Source organism: Macaca nemestrina, chromosome 8 (assembly GCF_043159975.1).
Source record: "Macaca nemestrina isolate mMacNem1 chromosome 8, mMacNem.hap1, whole genome shotgun sequence".
NCBI classification, from domain to species: Eukaryota; Metazoa; Chordata; class Mammalia; order Primates; family Cercopithecidae; genus Macaca; species Macaca nemestrina.
The window spans coordinates 60,324,943-60,342,297 of record NC_092132.1 but is presented as its reverse complement, the minus strand read 5'-3'; the positions used below and the strand labels follow the sequence as shown (position 1 = coordinate 60,342,297).

The window sequence follows — 17,355 nt, the reverse complement described above, 5'->3', positions numbered from 1 at the left end:
CACAACCTCCCTACAACACACCTGATATTTGACTATCACTTGAAAGGCAACAGACCATCTAATCACTCTTGAAAAGTGCTTCAGTTACACATATGTGATAATTGCTTGAATTGATTCTTTTCCTCTAAAATGTTGACTTAGGAGAAAAGCATCTCTTATTCAAGGTTGACATAATCTGTCAGTCTTCCTACCGAGCAAATGAATAAAGACCTGGTGAACCAGCTTGGAAACCGAGTAAGCCAAGCATTGAAAGAAAAATGATCTCTCAAAACTGACAGTACCTCTGGTCATCTTTATCAAGATCCTTCCTTGCCAAAAGTTGCCCTGCCAACTTCACTTTTAAAAATGTTTAGTTCCTGAAATTCTTTATCCTCTTAACTTTTATATTTATTCAGAGAACAAAGAGAACATCTTCAGGTAGCCTGAAACTGAAATTGATTATCGAATCTCTTTTGGATTATCATTCATTCAGGGTTTCTCTACGATAGCAATGTTGATATTTTGGGCCAGACAATGATTTGTTTTATGGGGCATCCCTGTGCATGGTTGAATGTTTAACATCATCCCTGAACTCAACTCACTAGATACTGACCTTGACAACCAAAAGCATCTTCAGACATTGCCAAATATCCCTGGACAAATAAAACCTCTCCCATTGAGGATCTTTAGATTAGTATGTTTTGTTTTGTTTTTCTTTTACGTTTGTAATAGACATGCAGAAGATATAAGACTACATAAACGCTCAAACTGAAAAAGAAAATTAATTAAATCTCTTAAGATAATAAAAGTACTTAAAAGCTCTTCCCAGGTCAAAAATAAGCCTCAATCCAGAAAGTTGTTGAGAATAATGTTATGCCGGTTAATTTTATATGTCACCTTGGCTGGACCATAAGGTACCCAGCTATTTGACCAGACTTTATTTTGGGTGTTTCTGTGAGGACATTTTTGGATGAGATTAGGATTCAAATTGGTAGAGTGACTAAAGCAGATTGTTCTCCCTAATATGGCTGGGCCTCTCCCTATTAGTTGAGGTCCTGAATAGAACAAGACTAACCTTCTCCCAAGAAAGAGAGAATTCTGCCTGCCTACCTCCCTTTCAACTAGGGCATTGACTTTTTCCTGCCTTTGGACTAGCATTGAAACATTGGTTCTTCCTGGGTCTTGAGCCTGCTAGCCTTCATACTGGAGCTATACCATAAGCTCTCCTGGGTCTCCAGCTTGTCAGCTCTCCCTGCAGATCTTGTAACTTTTCAGCCTTCGTAATTGCAAGAGCCAATGTCGTATATATATTATATACACACACACACACATATATATACACACACACACACATATATATTATATACACATTCTCTTTGACTTACAATGGGGATATATCCCAATAAAACCATTGTAAATTGAAAAATATTGTAAGTCAAAAATGCATTTAATAGATCTAACCTACCAAATATAATATCATAGCTTAGCTTAGCCTAGCCTATCTTAATGTGCTCAGAACACTTACATTATCCTACAGTTGGAGAAAATCATCTGGTAACACAGTACTCTGTAGAGTATTGGTTATTTACTCTAGTGATCATGTGGTTGACTGGGACCTATTGCTCAATGTCACTGCTCAATATTGTAAGAGAGTGCCATATCACATATCATTAGCTTAGGAAAATATCAAAATTTAAAAGTCAAAGTACGGTTTCTACTGAATACATATCATTTTGCTCCATGGTAAAGTCAAAAAATCGTAAGTAAAACCATAGTTAAGTAAAGAAAATGTAGTATATGTACACCATGAAATGCTATGCAACCATAAAAAAGAATGAGATCATGTCCTTTGCAGGAGCATGGGTAGAGCTAGAGGCCATTATCTCTAGCAGACTAATGCAGGAACAGAAAACTAAATACCACATGTTCTCACCTAATAAGTGAGAGCTAAATGATTAGAACACATGAACATAAAGAGGGGAACAACAGACAATGGGGCCTACCGGAGAGTAGAGGGTGGGAGGAGGGAGAGGAACAGAAAAAACAATAATTGGGTACTCAGCTCAGTACCTGGGTGACAAAATAATCTGTACATTACACCCATGTGACACAAGTTTATTTATATAACAAACCTGCACATGGACTCCTGAACCTAAAATAAAAGTTAAAAAAAAAGTTGGGGACCATCTGTGTATGGTTTTTTAATAATAGTAAAGTTATTCTAAATAGTTGTAAATGTATAGTATATCTTTTAACACATATATTTGTGTATATATATAGTATATCTTATTACATATATATGTGTGTGTGTGTATATATATACACACACACAAAGATATAAATATATTTCGTATTGATTCTGTTTCTCTGGAGAATCCTGACTAATACAATTGACCAGGTATTTTGCAGGGAGAAAGCAGGGAGGAGGAGAAAGGAAGACCTGGTTAGGCATCTTTGCGCAAACATAAAGTCTGGTACACAAATATATATATTGAATTACACTGAGCTAGTCAGTGGCTCAATATACGAAAACCATAATTTGGCTCTCCCAAGTTTTACATTCAGTATCCGAAAGAGAAAGTTAGTCTTTATACTCCAGCTACAAGCAGGGCTTATTTTCTTTCTCATAAGCCTTATGTGACTATAGATTACTTTATTAACTTTCCTTGTCTATGAAATAAAACAATCTAACCCATTTAGTATAAGCTCCCTTTATCTCCTTTTTGTAATTCCATTAACTTTGTAATAAAATTTCACTTCTGTTTCATGTCCAATTTGTGAATTCCAGCAGAACTTTGTCCTTCCCTTGTGGCACATTGTTAAAGATGAGAGTTATATTTCCAGGATCCCATTCCTATATGTTTCAAGGTTAGAAATGGACAAAAGAGCAGTTTGGCAGCTCTTGGAAGCTTGAAGTGAAATTCTTTATAGTCGGATAGGTTGGCACGCATTTGTAGATAGCCCCAGCAGGTCCCAGTTTATCCTTCATTTTACACCCAGTTCTTTTTTCTACCATTTACCTTATTGCCCCACAGTGGTCCTAGCCCAACACAGATGTTTGACTGCAGACCCACACAGGGGGCAGCTGAAGTGAAGCAATGGCTTCCCATTCCTTCAGCCCCTCCATGAATGTTTCCCTTCCAGTCCCGTTTGGTGGCTGTGACTGCTTTCCCAAATGCACTGTTAACAACTTTTTTCTGACCCTCCAATCCCTCTTCTGGACTTTTTTTAACCAAATCCTTCCACAATTGTATAGGTCTAAATTCTATTTTTAAAATTCCTCATTTTAAAACACTCACAGTAACTCTGTTCTCCTGACTGAAACCTGACAGATACATGCCCCACTTTGCCTATGTTGTATTTTGGAATATAGTATAACCCACAAAAATGGTGCCTCAAAGCCCAGTCAACAATAGGATCCTCCTTGGACACAGCTTCGCATGTGTTCAGTCAGTTCCCTCAGATATTTTTTCCTTGGATTCCTCATTATTACGGACTGAATTGTCTCCCTCTCTGATGTGATTTGACTCTGTGTCTCCACTAAAATCTCATCCTGAACTGTAATCCCCATGAGTCAAGGGAGGGAGGTGATTGGACCATGGGGGTGGTGTCCCCCATGCTGTTCTCCTGATAATGAGTGAGTTCTCAAGAGATCTGATGGTTTCATAAGTGTTTGACATTTCCTCCTTCACACTCAAGCTCCTCGCTCTCCTGCTGCCTTGAGAAGAAGATGCCTGCTTCCCCTTCCGCCATGATTGTAAGTTTCCTGAGGCCTCCCTGGCCATGTGGAACTGTGAGTCAATTAAACCTCTTTTATTTATAAATTACCCAGTCTCAGGGAAATTTTTTATCACAGTGTGAAAACAGACTAATACATCTTCCAAAAAGATATATTGAAATATTAATCCCCAATATCTCAAAATGTGATCTTGACAATTTCCAAGTAAGGTCTCAGATTTAACCAACTTATTCACAAGGTCATTAGAGTAAGCCCTGATACAATATGATTGGTGTCCTTACAAAAAGTGGAAATTTGGGCATATACCCACACAGAGAGAAGAAACTATGAAGATACAGAAAGAAGAAGTCATGTGACTGGAGTGATGCATTTATAAACCAAGGAATACCTGGGATTGCTAGAAGACACAATAAAACTAGAAGAGGCAAAGGAAGATTCTCCCCCAGAGCCATGAGACAAAGCATGGCCCTGATGACAACTTGATTGAGGATTTCTAACCCCAGAACTGGAAAACAATACATTTATGTTGTTTTAAGCCACCTAGTTTCTGGTATTTCATCAGAGCAGCCCTGGGAAACAGATGTCCATCATACTGCCTCCATCCATGTGAGGCCATTGTGAGGTCACAGCTATGTTGAGCATAGCTGTCTTTTAGTCTGATCTCAGAAGAAGAAAACTATTTTCCTTTCTATTAGCAATGGAATGGTTACACCCATAATTCCCCAAGGCACTTTTGATTGTAGGTCAAATTTTGATTAAACTTGATGCTATGTTCCTGACAGTATAATAAAAGGCAAGTCAACACAAGGAGTAATTTACAACCATTGTCCAGGCTGAGACCTGTTCTAGATTCTTTACCAGACTCTTCATGACCCAGAGCAGCTTACTTTTTCCAACAGCATCCCCTGACATCCTCTGTCTGTGAGAAAATGACCTTCACCTCACTTCAGTCTAAAACCCATCTCCTGAGCCCTGCCCTTACCTCTAACCAGAATGACTGAAAATTAAAATGTTTCTACTCTACAGAGGAAACCACACTCCTATCAATTCCAAGCATGTGATCTATCCCTGTGACCTTAACAAAACAAACTTGTAAAATTGTAATAGTACATTTTTCAGTTTAGATTAGAAAAGATCTTGCAGTCCAGTCTTACAATTTGTCATCTAGTGATGATGTGAAAATGATCAGGATATAATAAAATGTAAAACCATGTTGTTAGTTCATAATCGTTGAGTTGAGATCCAGGAAAGACAGAAATTGAGAAGTCTGGTAGTTTTTATCATTAGGCCAGTGACCAATTCCAGAAAAAGTGACTCAATGACTGAGCAGTGTTCTTGACAGCTTCAGAGTCAGGGGGGAAGATTTGAATCCTGGGGCCCTTCTTGTCTGTGACTGGGACCCTGAAAGGCTGCAGTGCTGGAATAAAGGTGCACCAGAAGTATCAGCGCTCACAAAAAACTGCATCCCAGCTTTACACCATCTATGTGATTCAAAAAAATTTAATTAATTAAACTAGCTTTAGGAAATCTCAGATACAGTCAATCCTCATTATCCAAGGATTTTATATTTGTAAATTTGCCTACTCACTAAAATTTATTTTTAACCATAAATCAATACTCACAGTACCTTTATAGTCATTCACAGAGGTACCCAGAGTCACCCAACACGTGCTTTCCCAACTGAGGTTAAACAAAATGCAATGCTGTATAGTAAACAAGTGTCCGTTTTACAGTGTCTTTAGTGCCGTGTTTTCACATTTCATGCTTTTTGATGGTGATTTTGTTGCTTTAAATGGCTCCCAAGGGTAGTGCTGAAGTGCTGTCTAGCGTTCTTAAGCACACAAAGGCTGTATTGTGCCTTACAGAGAAAATGTGTGTGTTAGATAAGCTTCCTTTAGGCATGAGTTCAAGTGCTGTTGGCTGTGAATTCAATGTTAATGAATCAACAATATGGTACACTCAGAAAAAGAAAGAAAAGTCACCAATCTGAACATGAGGCCACTTAAGAAAGTGCTGATGTAATATCTATATTGTATAATGAAGCTATGGAAAAGATGGAAAGTGGCTACTTTTGGGGATTCGTGAGATAATGACTTAAAAAGAAGCATAGTGGACAACGTTTTTGTAGGCTGAAAGCGAAAGAAATTTACAGTCATGTTACTCAGGGTTTATGAAAATATTAAACCCCTCTAGCTAGTGCTGGTTGGCTTGAAGCTTTTAAAAGGTAATACACCTAAAAAAATGTTAAAATTGCAGGCAAGGCAGGTTTTGCAAATCAGGAAGCTACAGAAGAATTTTTTAAATACCTGCATAGTGTTATAGGAAAAGGGATATCTGGAAGATCTGGTTTTCAATACTGATGAGACTGGCTTGTTTTATAAGGATGTTGGCAAATTAACCTATAATAACACAAATAACCTCCAAAGCTCCTGGCTTTTTTTTTCAAATATAATGTCTGGCACATAATCAAAGATAATACACAGGGGAGTTAAGAGTTAATGAAGAAAAGCCAGCAGGAGAAAATAGATAATCCAAAGAGAACAAAGGTCTTCAAATACTGAAATTATCAAACACAGACTTTTAAATAACTATGCTTATGTTTGAGGAGATAAAATAATGTCTTCAAAGAGATTTTAAAAATGGTTGCAAATATAGTAAAGATGAGGGAACTATAGACAATTTGTATAGCATATGTAAAAAAGTACCATATGGAAAATCTAAAACAAAGAAAATATGTGAAATCAAGAACTCGGTGGATGGGTTTAACATCTACATTTCCATCTAGTCCAACATAGCAAAATTAGTAAAAAAGAAAGAAAAGGTAAAAACATTAAAAGCAAAAAAGAAGAAAGACATTACCTTCAAAGAAGCAAAAGCCAAAATGACTTCTAATTTCTCAACAAGAACAGTGAAAGTAAAAAAATAATGGAGTAAATTTTTAATGTGGTGAAAAAATATTGTTAATCTAGAAATCTATAATAAATATATTTCTAGATATCTAATATACATCATGAGGACTATAGTTAATATTGCATTGTATGCTGGAAATTTGCTAAAAGGATATATTTTAAGTGCTCTTACCACAAAAAACTGTACTTGTGCATGAAGGATATGTTAATTGGCTTGGCTGCCATAATCATTTCAGTACTGAAATGTACGTGTATATCAAAACATCATGTTGTACATGGGGACTACAGTTAATAACAATGTATTGTAAGTGAAAGAAGTCAATCTGCAAAAGCTACATACTGTTTGATTCCAATTATACAACATTTTGGAAAATGCAAAACTAGGGAGACAGTAAAAACATTAGTCGTTGCCAGGGTTTGTAGAAGGGAAGGATAAATAGAAGAGGCACAAAGAATTTTTATAGCAGTGAAACTACTCTATATGATACTACAATGGTGGATACATGTCATTTTACATTTTTCCAATTAATCTGGTCACAGTTTGGATGCAGCTTCACATGTGTTCAGTCAGTTCCCTGAGGCATGTACAACACCAAGGGTGAATCCTAATGTGAACTATGGGCTTTGGGTGATGATGATGCGTCAATGTTGGCTCATCAATTGTAACAAATGTCCCACTCTGGTGGAGAATGTTGATAATGGGGGAGGTTATACATGTGTTGGGGAAGAGGCATATGGGAAATCTGTATACCTTCTGCCCAATTTTACTGTGAACCTAAACTGCTCTAAAAATAGTCTATTGAAAAATCATGTTGTTTACCTTAAATATATACAATAAGTTCTTAAAAATTAAGCCAAGCATACAAGAACAATAATTAAATTTTATTTTCAATATTTAAGATAAAAATGAAGACATTTTCAGATAAATAGAAACTAAGACGATTTGTTGCTAGCAGATTCACAGTAAATGAAAGAAAAAGAGTATTCTTTTTTTTATTATTATTATACTTTAAGTTCTAGGGTACATGTGCACAACGTGCAGGTTTGTGACATATGTATATGTGTGCCATGTTGGTGTGCTGCACCCATTAACTCTTCATTTACGTTAGGTGTATCTCCTATTGCTATCCCTCCCCCCCACACCCACAAGAGGACCCAGTGTGTGATGTTCCCCTTCCTGTGTCCAAGTGATCTCATTGTTCAATTATCACCTATGAGTGAGAACATGCAGTATTTGGTTTTCTGTTCTTGTGATAGTTTGCTGAGAACGATGGTTTCCAGCTGCATCCATGTCCCTGCAAAGGACACAAACTCATCCTTTTTTATGGCTGTATAGTATTCCATGGTGTATATGTGCCACATTTTCTTAATCCAGTCTGTCACTGATGGACATTTGGGTTGATTCCAAGTCTTTGCTATTGTGAATAGTGCTGCAATAAACATACGTGTGTATGTGTCTTTATAGCAGCATGACTTATAATCCTTTGGGTATATATCCAGTAATGGGATGCCTGGGTCAAAGGGTATTTCTAGTTTTAGATCCTTGAGGAATTGCCACACTGTTTCCCACAATGGTTGAACTAGTTTACAGTCCCACCAACAGGGTAAAAGTGTTCCTATTTCTCCACATCCTCTCCAGCACCTGTTGTTTCCTGACTTTTTAATGATCGCCATTCTAACTGGTGTGAGATGGTATCTCTTTGTGGTTTAGATTTGCATTTCTCTGATGGCGAGTGATGATGAGCATTTTTTCATGTGTCTGTTGACTGTATGAATGTCCTCTTTTGAGAAGTGTCTGTTCATATCCTTTGCCCACTTTTTGATGGGGTTGTTTGTTTTTTTCTTGTAAATTTGTTTGAGTTCTTTATAGGTTCTGGATATTAGTCCTTTGTCAGATGAGTAGATTGCAAAAATTTTCTCCCATTCTGTAGGTTGCCTGTTCACTCTGATGGTAGTTTATTTTGCTGTGCAGAAGCTCTTTAGTTTAATTAGATTCCATTTGTCAATTTTGGCTTTTGTTGCCGTTGATTTTGGTGTTTTAGACATGAAGTCCTTGCCCATGCCTATGTCCTGAATGGTATTACCTAGGTTTTCTTCTAGGGTTTTTATGGTTTCAGGTCTAACATTTAAGTCTCTAATCCATCTTGAATTAATTTTCATATAAGGAGTAAGCAAAGGATCCAGTTTCAGCTTTCTACTTATGGCTAGCCAATTTTCCCAGCACCATTTATTAAATAGGGAATCCTTTCCCCATTTCTTGTTTTTGTCAGGTTTGTCAAAGATCAGATGGCTGTAGATGTATGGTATTATTTCTGAGGGCTCTATTCTGTTCCATTGGTCTATATATCTGTTTTGGTACCAGTACCATGCTGTTTTGGTTACTGTAGCCTTATAGTATAGTTTGAAGTCAGGTAGCGTGATGCCTCTAACTTTGTTCTTTTGGCTTGGCAATGCAGACTCTTTTTTGGTTCCATATGAACTTTAAAGCAGTTTTTTCCAATTCTGTGAAGAAAGTCACTGGTAGCTTGATGGGGATGGCATTGAATCTATAAATTACCTTGGGCAGTATGGCAAGTTTCACAATATTGATTCTACCTATCCATGCGCATGGTATGTTCTTCCATTTGTTTGTGTCCTCTTTTATTTCACTGAGCAGTGGTTTGTAGTTCTCCTTGAAGAGGTCCTTTACATCCCTTGTAAGTGGGAATAAAATACCTAGGAATTTTATTTTCTAGGTATTTTATTCTCTTTGAAGCAATTGTGAATGGGAGTTCACTTGTGATTTGGCTCTCTGTTTGTCTGTTACTGGCGTATAAGAATGCTTGTGATTTTTGCACATTGATTTTTTATCCTGAGACTTTGCTGAAGTTGCTTATCAGCTTAAGGAGATTTTGGGCTGATACAATGGGGTTTTCTAAATATACAATCATGTCATTTGCAAACAGGGCCAATTTCACTTCTTTTCCTAACTGAATACCCTTGATTTCTTTCTCTTGCCTGATTGCCCTAGCCAGAACTTCCAACACTGTGTTGAATAGGAGTGGTGAGAGAGGGCATCCATGTCTTGTGCCAGTTTTCAAAGGGAATTTTTCCAGTTTTTGCCCATTCAGTATGATATTGGCTGTGGGTTTGTCATAAATAGCTCTTATTATTTTAAGATACGTTCCATCAATACCGAATTTATTGAGAGTTTTACCATGAAGGGCTGTTGAATTTTTTCAAAGGCCTTTTCTGCATCTATTGAGATAATCATGTGGTTTTTGTCTTTGGTTCTGTTTATATGCTGGATTACGTTTATTGATTTGCATATGTTGAACCAGCCTTGCATCCCAGGGATGAAGCCCACTTGATCATGGTGGATAAGCTTTTTGATGTGTTGCTGGATTTGGTTTGCCAGTATTTTATTGAAGATTTTTGCATCGATGTTCATCAGGGATATTGGTCTAAAATTCTCTTTTTTTGTTGTATCTCTGTCAGGCTTTGGTATCAGGATGATGTCGGCCTCGTAAAATGAGGGAGGATTCTCTCTTTTTCTATTGATTGGAATAGTTTCAGAAGAAATGGTACCAACTCCTCCTTGAACTTCTGGTAGAATTCGGCTGTGAATCCGTCTGGTCCTGGACTTTTTTTGGTTGGTGGGCTATTAATTATTGCCTCAATTTCAGAGCCTGCTGTTGGTCTATTCAGGGATTCAACTTCTTCCTGGTGGTTTAGAAAAAGAGTATTCTTTAGGCAAAATAACAATCTAGTAAAAAAAAAAAAAAAAGCTACAAAAAGGAATAAATGAAATTAAAATAGTAAATATGTGGGTATACCCAAATAAATAATGACTGTCTAAAATTTTTTAATGTCTTGAGAGGTTTAAAATATAAAGAGAATTAAAATAACATGGCCAGTATAGGAGTGAAGACAGAAATAGATTACATGGGGTTAAAGCAGTCTAAACTTCTTGATTTGCTAGGAGAGAGTATAAACATCAATATAGAAGAGAAGTGTAGCTGCATTGCTCTTTTAAGAAATCAAAAAATGAAAACAATCCACATTTGCATCAGTATTAAAATAGATTAAATTATGGTATTCCATACAATGTAATACTATTAGCAATGAAAGTAAGTTAACTGCAGCCTCTTGCAACAAACTTCATGTTAAGAGAAAGAAACCAGACACAAAGAATACAAGTCTATGTAGAGAAATAGGAATGCTTTTACACTGTTGGTGGGAGTATAAATAAATTCAACCATTGTGGAAAACAGTGTGGTGATTCCTCAAGGATCTAGAACCAGAAATACCATTTGACACAGCAGTTTCATTACTGGGTATATACGCAAAGGGTTACAAATAATTCTACTATAAAGACACATGCACACATGTGTTTATTGCAACACTATTTACAATAGCAAATGCCCATCAATGATAGACTGGATGAAGAAAATCTGGCACATATATACCACAGAACACTATGCAGCCATAAGAAAGAATGAATTCATGTCTTTTGCAGGAACATGGATGAACCTGGAAGCTATCATTATCAGCAAACTAACACAGGAACAGAAAACCAAACACCGCATGTTCTCACTCATAAATCGGAGTTGAACAATGAGAACACATGGACACAGAGAGGGAAACATCACACACTGGGGCCTGTCAGGGGTAAGGGTCAAGGGAAGAGAGAGCATTAAGGCAAATACCTAATGCATGGGGGGGCTTAAAACCTAGATAATGGGTTGATAGTGCAGCAAATCACCATGGCACATGTATACCTATGTAACAAACCTGCACATTCTGCACCTGTATCCCAGAACTTAAAATAAAATTTAAAAGAAAGAATAGAAGCCTAACGAGGAGAGTATTCTCTCCTCATTACATATGTGATTACATTCCCAAATGTAATCACATGTCTTTATTAGAGAGAGCTTTGATACAGAAATAAGCAGTGTGATGATGAACCAAGAGATTGGAGTAGTTATTAAGAGGAAGGAGTCACCAGCCAAGGAAAGAAGGTGGCCTCCAGAAGCTAGAAAAGGCTAGAAACTAATTCCCCTCTCCTCTAATTCTCCTCCTAGAGCCTCTGAAAGCAACCAGCCCTACTAACACTTTGACTTTAGTGCAGTGAAACTGATTTCAGATTTCTGACCTCCAGAATTGTAAGAGAATAAATCTGTGTTGCCTCAAGCCTCCTAGTTTGTGATAATTTGTTTCAACAGTCATAGGAAATTAATATAGATGCTATTACTTTTTAATGTTTGCTAATTTAACAAAATTAAATTATCTCCTTACTTTAATTATTATTGCTAGTATCAGAAAGTTTGGACATCTTTTCTTATGTGTTTTGTTTGTTTGTTTGTTTGTTTTGCCATTAGTGCTTTTACTATGAATTGTCTCTTTATATCTCTAGCCCAATTTTGTTATTGGATATTATGACTTAAATATGTCTCTTGATTTTCTCTTCCCATTTTTCTTAAAAAAGTATTTGACTCTGAATCTTTTGAGTGTTTGGTGTCCCTTTACTCATGATAGACATCCCTGAAGCTAATGTCTTGTCTGAATTTTTGAAAGACACTGGTTATAAATTGCCCATTGCTGACAACTGCATTTTTGCAAAACCCACAGACTAATAATTTACCTCCCTAATATGAACATGCCTCAACCAGCCCTATGCCTACAGTTTGGTAGACCTATTTTTCTGACACATGGCCAGCACACACACACACACACATACACAATGGAATTCATCACTGTGTCCTTTAAAAAAGAAACAAGTATGACCATAATTGCTCTGAAACACTCACCCTGAGATATTTTACAGGGCACTACAATCTATTCCTCAACTCTTAGACTTTAGAGCTCTGCCTTTTCTGCCCAAGTCTACCACTGGCTCCTACCTATGTCATGAATGCTGCTAGCCCAGACTGAACTCTTATTTAAGTCGTGGTTCTTACCATAGACCAAGTGTATCATTTCTGTGGCTTTTAAAACAAACAGGCCACAGCCCCATCCTGGACCTACCCAATCACACAGTGCACATTTACCCAGCTCTGTAGGTGATCTTTATGTGTACTCCTAATAATGATATGATCATATTCCTCCTTCTGACCACTCTAGTTCTCCCTGTTCCCAGTAACCTTTTGTGGCACAGGTGCTTGTGGCTTTCCTGTCAGGTAAACTCCCTGCCCACATATGGGAACTGAACATATTAGACAATCATCCATAGACACACACTTTGTGTACCATAACCTATACATCTGACTTGAGTTTCTTCTGGAATCTGAAACCATTCTGTGCTCCTACTTCTACCCTTTCAAGTTCCCAAACACTTCTATCCCTACTGTTCAGTCCCACTCCAAGGTGGAGGTTCTGGCCTCTCTCCAGAGGCTCCAAACCACTGCAGATAGCCTCATCATGTCAAGTTTTATGCTAGTATGATTTTACCTGTTTTGGGGGTTGTTAGTAGGAAAAAATATGGTAATGAATATGAAACTGTGTAAACTTAGGGTATGATTATTTATCAAGTTAGTTGAAATGGAAGTGAATTGACACTTGAATGTGGTTTAGAATAACATCTATGGCTTCTATTGTAATTCATTTCAGATACTGGCATATATTCCTATATTTGTTATTAATGAAATGAGATATATCAAAAGGAATTGTATCAAGTCCTCAATAAAATCTGACTGATGTCAGATGAAAGCCTTTCTATTGAATCTTACTTAAATAAAGATCTATGTTTTACTAACTTTGCTCAAAATCAATCAAGTTATCAAGGACATAAAATATTCCAAGCACAAATTAATACCTCATAAGAGAGGCAGTTAAAAAGGTAATCTGCATATATAATCAATAGAGAACACCCTAGGCAGTATTTTTATAGTTTCAGAAATATTCATAGTAATTTTTACCTTCGTCCAGCATTTCCTAGGGTCTGAAGTGAAGCTTTTATTTCAAGGTACATTAAAGAAAATAACCTAAAAGTGAATAATTTTCTCAAATAATATGAAATACTGTATTCTTAATTCTCAATTCACCATGAGTTAATGTATGAAACTACTGGAACATCCAATATCTAAGATAAGTGGTACTCTACTCTGTCTTGATGATTATAAAATCATTCCAAATTTGGGTTTCATATCACTGTCTCACAAACTAAAATAAGATGTACTTCATAGGAGACCTGGCATACTACATGTTCATGCACATTTGTGTGCGTGTGTGCATGTGTGTGAGAGACAGAGAGAAAGAGACAGAGACAGACAGGAAGATAAGAGGAAGAAAGAGAGAGATGCTCAATATCCTTTTTGAGAAACTATCCTTGATTCATTCTAGATCTCCATTTCTGAAGTCTCCCGTGCCACATAAAACTTTGTTAAACATATTTGTTATGCTTTCCTCTTGTTAATCTGCCTTTCATTATAGGAGTGTCAGCTTCAAACCTTGTGATAGGTAAGGAAGAGATATTACTTTTTCCCTCCTACAAATACAAACATCCCACTCAGACACACACTTCAGGAGGACATTAAGTCACACCCATCTACACATGGTGTTACCACATTCCATTCAATTTCACATCACTTTCCTGCCAGTACTTTACAAAATCTCACAAGGTGCAACCCTTGTAACTACCAAGGACACTAAGGAGGCCCCCAACCTCCCTCTCTTTAATTTCTTCATTTTCCTCAGCCTATTTTGCATTTTCCCTCTGTGTTCACCTTCCTTTTTCTCTCTTCATCTCTCTTTTGTTCTCTTCCTCTTGCCTGTAGAGTGGTGGACTTGGGAGCCAGGTAGAGCAGCCTGGGGGAGTGAAGACACCTGGTTCCACAGATAAATTTCCCATAAGGTAATGCTGTATTTATCATTGAATTCATTCATTTCTTGCCTATTTAATGTCTAAAACTGTGCTACCATTTTTATTAGACTGCTTTTTAATTAGATTACTATCTGGTTTTGTGTGTGTCAGAAAAGTTTCTGAGCACTATATTCCTAAACTCATTTTCTTATAAACCCTGTATTTTTAAAAGTACTGTTTTGCACAGCTCAGTGCTTTTTAGGAACTCATCTGTGCCTTCACAGCGGAAGTGACTGTACTCCTCCCAGAGTATTTTCTTCATATGCTTCTTCGGATACTTCCTATACTTTAGAAACTGCTCCAGATTTTTTTCATAAACCTCAACCAAAACAACATATTGCAACAGTGTAAATGTAGAAGCAGAAATGAGACTCTACTATCATCTATGAATAAGCCAGATATGAAAAAGATCTGTGAAAATGTACAATGCCACCATTCTCACTACAATTTTTTGTTTTATAATATATAATTATTTTTCCTAAAAATACGTTATACATGTTAAACTGCAATAAATTTATTATTGTTAATTTTTACTGCTATAAGAACACATGATATCTACTTTCTTAACATATTTTTTGGTGCACAGTGCAGTATTGTTAACTGCAGACATAATGCACAGCAGTTCTCTAGAACTTATCTTGCATAACTCAAATTGTATTTTTTCTGAATAATTATATATTGAATTAATATATCATAATGTATTATTTTAATATTTAAATATTTATTTTAGTCTGTTCAGGCTACTAAAACAAAAGTACCATAATCTGTGTGGCTTATTAACAACAGAAATTTATTTCTCACACTTCTAGAGTATAGGAAGTCCACCATAAAGCTCCAGCAGATTCAACATCTGGTGAAAGCTCACTCTGGTTCACAGATGGCAACTTCTCTCTTTGTCCTTAAAGATGGAAGGGGAAAACCAGCTCCTTTATGCCTTTTTTATAAGACAACTAATCCCATTACTGAAGGCTCTGCCCTCATGACCTAATGACCTCCTAAAGACCCCAATCTGTTAATAGTATAACATTGGGGATTAGGTTTCTACAAATAAATTTTTGGGGTGTTACAAATATTCAGATGACAGTAATATTTTTACATTTCTCATTTAATCACTAGCAGGATAAACAGCGGTAGATATAACCACATAAAGAAAAGCTCTTTAGGGCCTTGGATAATTTAAGAGTAAAAGGTCCTGACATCTAACAGTTTAAGATCAGCAGGTTTAGAAAAGCACATATGTATGAGTCTTTTGATTATGAAAGACAATTTCCAGGTTGAAAGTATCTAAATAGTTCTATATGCAAAAACAATATGAAGATTTGTTTTCCAACTTATGAGGGAAAAGAAAAGTTAGTTCCTAAAGTTGGGGCATTATGGAGAGCTTTTCTTGGCATTTTGGATAGAAATAAACAAGGAGCAGGAGCAGCATGGACAACGATGAAATGTTGGGAAGAGGACTAGGAGAGGCTTGCAGAAAATGAGAGTTTAAGCTCACAGGTGTTGATGAGCAACTGCAGTGCCTCAAGATCCACTCCCCAAATTCCACCAAGACAGGAGAATTATATAGTTTCTGCCATAAAACGCAAAAAGACACAAACTATTTAATTGAATATTATAATCATGTTGCGCTCAGAAAGCTAAGGAGTTTGGGATCACTCTGGTAACATTAAAAAATTAGTATGCATCAGATATTTATCTTAGGTCACTGGCAACTCCTTCATTCCTTCCTTCTCCTATTTCAGATGTGAAACCAACCCACTTCCCAGATGACACCAAGGGTTCAAAACTGAGAGGAAAAGACAAAAGCCTTCATGTTTGCTTATGTATTTAAATGTTGATTCTACTTTGTTAATGGGCCCTGACCTTTCCTGGGTCAAAAAAAATAAAATAAAACAAGGCAGCAGGCCCTCTTTCTGCAAATTGAATTATTCTTGACTTACTTCCTTGTCTTTTATTCTTTCTGAAATGTATTTAGTTATAATTCTATATTAAACGTTGGAGGAAGTGTCTGACTCGTTTTAGAATTTGGGTTTTCAAGAGAACTGAAGTCAGCATGAAGAACTATTTTCTTTTCTGGACAGTCTAGGCCATTTTTGTTAAGGCTGTTCTTGTGACACCTCAAGATGAAGATGAGAGGATCATTCCTGTTGATGACAAATGTAAGTGGGCCCAGGTTATTTTCACCATCATCTCTTCTACCAAAGATCCTAATGAGGACACTGTGGAGAGAAACATCCAAATTGCTGTTCTCCTGGACAATAAGAAGAATATCTCTGATCTCGTCTCAAGGTTGAGAACCAAATTTGTGTACCATTTGTCGTACCTCTGTAAAAAATGTGATCCTACAGAAGTGGAACTGGATAATCAGAGTTCCTGCTACCCAGAGCAGTATCTGTGACAAAGACAGTGCTACAGAGATATGCCACACTGATGTCAGAAACGAGTGCAGCGCAACTATGGTCCCACTTACATATGGTGGTGAGACCGAAATGGTGAAGATAGGCTTGATCCCAGGTTCCTGCTATCCTGACTAATTTGTCATTGCTGACTGCACAATTCTTTATCTTGAGAGGCTCTCCATTTTGATCCAGAAAGTTAATATATTTACTACCAGTGAATATGAAACCTGGATTTGTTTAAGATGATGTAAAACTAACATCCCCTCTCCCAAAATAATCGAAACAGTAACATTATTGTCTTTATTAGGTAATTACTTCTCAACTATATGGTCACACTGTATTAAAATTTGTCAGTTATCATGCTTGCCTGAAGAGGTATGCTCCCTTAAGAAAACAGTCTCTAGCATTAAAAAAATAGACAAGGGGAGAAAATAAAACTCAAGGAGTAAAATCAGGAGGCATAACAAAATGTTGCCCTTTCTCTGCCTT

General features: G+C 36.7%; 1 pseudogene; it reads left to right on the top strand.

Annotated features, from left to right (window-relative positions):
* Positions 1-16,520: 16,520 nt before the first annotated feature.
* On the top strand, positions 16,521-17,001 carry LOC105477131 (immunoglobulin J chain pseudogene; annotated as a pseudogene).
* The last annotated feature ends 354 nt before the right edge of the window (positions 17,002-17,355 follow it).